The sequence below is a fragment of the Amphiprion ocellaris genome, chromosome 18 (genome assembly GCF_022539595.1).
Source record: "Amphiprion ocellaris isolate individual 3 ecotype Okinawa chromosome 18, ASM2253959v1, whole genome shotgun sequence".
Classification (NCBI taxonomy): domain Eukaryota; kingdom Metazoa; phylum Chordata; class Actinopteri; family Pomacentridae; genus Amphiprion; species Amphiprion ocellaris.
The window spans coordinates 9,356,869-9,361,873 of record NC_072783.1 but is presented as its reverse complement, the minus strand read 5'-3'; positions in this window follow the sequence as shown (position 1 = coordinate 9,361,873).

The following is a 5,005-nucleotide window of genomic DNA, read 5'->3' as shown; positions in this document are numbered from 1 at the left end:
ATCTGTAGCTCAGTGAGTTAAGGATTTGCCTGTGGAGCTGCAGGTCGCTGGTTCAAACCAGACCCTTCTTAAATTTTCTCAAAATCCTGACAAAGACAAAGAAAGAAAAAGGCCAGTGGTGGGTCTTGAACCTGCGACCTTCTACTTCACAGTCTGTCTTCTTACTCCCTGAGCTACTCGCTCAGATACTAATTCTTCTTTTTTTTGCGCATTTATCATCTATTTTTTGTCGTTTTCGAGTTTTTTTTTTAACTTGAGTCTCGACTCGACCGTTTTTCTCAGGAGGTTGGACTTCAGCCTTTGTGCTGGAGGGTGGAACCCTCAGTTCCAAGACTTTCCAAAGCCTCCACACCTCCCAAGTCCTCAGGACCTGAGCTTTCACACAGTCTGAGGGCTGAAATTTTCTAAGTCCCACAGTAGTTCTCTGTTAGTTTGAACCTTCAGACAGTCCAAGGACTGAAATCCTCTAAGTTCCTGAGTAGTTCTCTGTTAGTTTGAACCTTTAGACAGTCCAAGGACTGAAATCTTAAAAGTTTCTCAGTACTTCTCTGTTAGTTTGAACCTTCAGACAGTCTGAGGACTGACATTTTAAAAGTTTCTCAGTACTTCTCTGTTAGTTTGAACTTTCTGGTTAACAGAAGCCTTAAAACTTGTGACCATGAGTCTTGATTTCACATTTAGACCATCCATCTGAGTTCTTCTCAGACCTTCACCTGTGGGTTTTTTAGAAATCCTGAACAAACTTTGATTCTCTTCACTGAACAGTAAAGTTTGTGGAGATCAGAAGGTAACATTAGTTTGATAAATGCCTTCAACTACTAGTAGACTTTATCTGGAAAGCAGTTTTCTGAAATGAGTTCTTAGTAAATCTGTCCACAATCAAACCAAGAACATAGAAAGAGGAAATGTTTGAAGAAACAACTTGATGTTTTCATTTCAGACTAGAAAACGCTGTAAGACCTTTATCTGTTTTTGCTCTTTTTGATCGTTTTATTGTCTCTTCTATTTAATTTGATCTTCTAAAGTCTAACTGGTGTCTTTTCAAATGCTGTGTCTTTAGTTTGATTCTTCTTAAATGTTTAGTTTTGCTCTTTTCCCACCTTTTATTCTTTTCTAATGTCGGATTTGATTTCGAAATGTTTTGTCTTTTTGTTTAATTGTTGTTTTTTCAAATGTTTTATCGGCTTGTTTGAAAAATTTCCTTTTCTTTCCCAATGTTTAATTTTTCGATTAAATCTTTAAGGTTTTTCTTTTTAAATGTTTTACCACCTTTTAATTTTCTTTTTAAATACTTCATTGTATTTTCAGTTTAATTCCTATTTAAAGTTTTATTGTCTTTAAGATTTAATTTTCCAATTAAACATTAATTTTTTTAATTAAATGTTTTGTCTTTTTAAAGGTTTAATAATCTAATTAAATTTTTTAAAATGCTTAATATTATTCTTGTGTAATTGTATTTTTTAAATGTTTATCTAAAATATTTCATCTTTAATGTTTAATATTTTTGTTTAAAAAATTTTAATTTCATTATTACATGTTTAGTATCTTCTGTTTAAATATCTAAATATTTTGTCTGTTTAATATAATTGTATTAACGTTTTTCTTTTTAAAAGTTTTATTGTATTAAATGTTTTTTCTTTTGATTTAATTGCTTTTTGTAATGTAGTTTATTTCTTGAATCTGTTTTTCTGTCAAGATTTTAACCCCAACCTTAAAAATGAAACAAACCCTTAACTCACAATGAAATTACTTATGTTGTCACAATTATGAGTTAGTCAATTATTCAGTTTATCAATTCAACTTTATTTGTTTAACACCTTTCACACAGATGACAAAACTGAACAAGCAAAGAGAGAAAACTGCACTAAAACTATGATTAAAACTCAGAAACATATTTTAAAAAAAAGATTTAACATGGTAATAAAATATGTTGTGTCCAGGGGATGGAGGGAGTTTATTGAAGTCTTCTTGGGCTCACATGGGAAATCATTTAAAATATAAACTTGATATTCAGTCTAAGGAAACTGGAAACTGCAGAATGACAGAACCAACAATATCTCCTGTTTTCTCCTTTAATGAGTCGACTCTTCTTGTGCTTTCAGACCAAAGAACTACAGACTCTTCACAACCTGCTCAAACTCTTAGTACAGGATCTCACCACACGGGTCAAGAAGGTTTCCGTCTCATTTCTACTCTGAAGCTCACCTTCTCCTGCTCAAACTGCTGACAAATGTTTCTTCTGCTCTAAAGTCTGATCTCCAGAACTTCCTAAAAACTCTCAAAGTTCTCTTCTGGCTGCAGGTTGCTTTGTAGAACTGTTCAGGAAAACCTCACTAAACCACATGGTGAGGGGCCTCAAGATAGTCGTCCAAATGAAACCATACAAAAAACCAAACTAGCACAACCCAAACGCTAAAGTCTCCTGCAGCCTACCAGAGAACCTCTGAGAACAGAGAATCAGGACAGGAACTCTTACCTTCTGGACAACCAACCTTGGTTCACAAACAGAATACAGAATGTGTCTGACCAAAAACCTCTAAAGACTCACTACTAGCCAAGATAAAGACACAACTCAGCTGCACCAAATCCACTAATCACTGCAACACATTAGCACCGATGTGCTAACTGTGGCTAAAGAACCACATTTACCAAGACAACTATCCAGTACAAAGCCCTAAAACACACCAAGAAACACATTAAAGACGAATTTACTGCTGGAAGCTGCAAGCCAACGCCCTAAAGAACAAACTAAAGCAATGGAGGCCAAAGCCCGGTTCACTGGTGAAGAAAAGCAGAGAAGATGTTTGTCTGCAGCCAAATAAAGCAGGAAGACACTGAGCTGCTCAGGTGTTTCCTGATAATCACCAAGCAGCCACCTGGACAGCCGATAGGAACACAGCTTACTGGAAGTCCAGAGGGCAGGGGTTAGGTGAAGGAAATTTAGTTTAAAGGTTGGAAGAGCAGAAAGTTAACAAAGGAAAGTTGAAAACCACCTTCTGATACCTGAAATCTCTGAGTTTCACACAAAGAACAGCCTGAACATGTCAAACTGTTCCATGAGTAGAACCATCATTGTAAAGAACGTCATAGTATGGTGTGTTGCTCAAAAAACATTAGACCCGGCTGTCTAGGGTCGCCGAGGAGCAACACAAAAACAGGACAACCGCTGGTTTCCAGGGGGTTAGGCGGCTATTTATTTGAAAGAGTAAGTTTACAGCAACACAACATGTGAGCAGAAAAATCACAAAGTCTGTCTTTAGTTCAGCTGAAAATATTAGTTTTTGCCTTTTTTTATTGACCAAACTTTTCAGGAAGTAGATTAAGAATAATTAAAGCTCTCATGTACAAGTCAAACCTATTTTGGATCCTTGTGGAGAGTTTAATCTTAAGAGTTTGTAAAGCTGTTGAGGTTTTAGAGTCACATGGATTGTTTTGACATTTAATAACAGAGTCTTAAAATAAAATGACAGTTGTGGATTTCTGTCATTTAGTCTGGACTAAAGAAATAACAGCAGCATAAATCTCAAACATCATTATGAGGAGTCTGGATTGAGGTTTCTCACTTGATAATGATCAAAACATGAAATGTAGGTTGGTTTAAAGGAATATTCCACCTTAAATCTTTGAATGTTGACCTAAAAGGTTGGTTTGAGGAAGTATTCCACCTACAAGGTCCTCAAACATCCACCTTAAAGGTACATTCCACCAAAAATCCTTGGACATGCACCTAAAATGTTGGTTTAACCAAGTATTCCATCCAAAATCCAAAGAGACCTGAGGGGCTGGTTAAAAGGAATATTCCACCTAAAACCCCAAATATAGACCCAAAAGCGTGGTTTAGAAAAAATCCTTCAATGTAGACCAAAAAAAGTTAGGATGGAGGAATATTCCACCTGAAATGTAGACCTCAGAAGTTGGTTTGGAAGAATATACCATCCTAAACATCCTTAAATGTAGACCTAAAAATGGTATGGAAGAAAATTCCACCTAAAATCCTCCAATGTAGACCTAAAAGGTGAGTTTAATGGTATATTTCACCTAAAATTCACTACTGTAGACCTTGGAGGTTGGTCTGATGGTATATTTCACCCAACATCCTTGACCATAAACTTAAAAATTTCGTTCAAAGGAATATTCCACCTAAAATCCTTCAATGTAGACCAAAAATCTTGGTGTAAAGGAGTATTCCACCTTAAATGTAGACCTAAAGGATGGTTTGGAGTAATATTCTACTCTAAAATCTTCCAATGTAGACCTAAAAGTTTGATCTGATGGTATATTCTACCCAACATCCTGGACCATTTACCTAAAAGGTTGGTTTAATGGTATATTCCCAGAAGAACCCTTGAACACTGGGCTTAATGGTATATTCTACCCAAAATACTTAAATAAATAAATATACCAAGAAGTCAGTGTAAAGGAAATGTAGACCTAAAAGGATTGTTTAAAGAAATATTTAAATGATTATTTTCATTATTTAATAATCTGTTATCAGTCAGAACCCTGGCAAACTTATTTTCATCAGTTTTTTAGTGGAAGTCACAAATAAAGGAGTTCTTGGTTTTTCCTGGCGTTACTGAGTCCAAAGCTGCTGTTTCAACACAGACACGTTCACATGCATCCACAAACCTCTCAGCACTCAAACACCCACAGACAGGAGGCCGGCTGGACCGAGGCTCGGCGGCGTCCTCAGACCCACGAGTCGGGGAGTCGCTGAACTTGTTGGTCCGGTTTGAAGGCCTCCGTGTGGTCCAGTAGAAGTCCATGTAGTCGGTGTTGGCTTTGAACCGCAGCGACTGGCCACCATCAGGTGGACCGGCTCGTCCTCGTAGGACTCCTCCTGTAGCCTTGAGGGGACCACAGGAACATTCAGTAGCTGTTGGAGTTCTTCCTGTCAGGCTCGTGGTAGAACGGCTCTGAAGAATCTTGTACTTGTCTTATCTGGAACAATCTAACAGCCTAAACTGTTAACAGCGGTGTAAAGAAGCAAACACACAGGCATAGA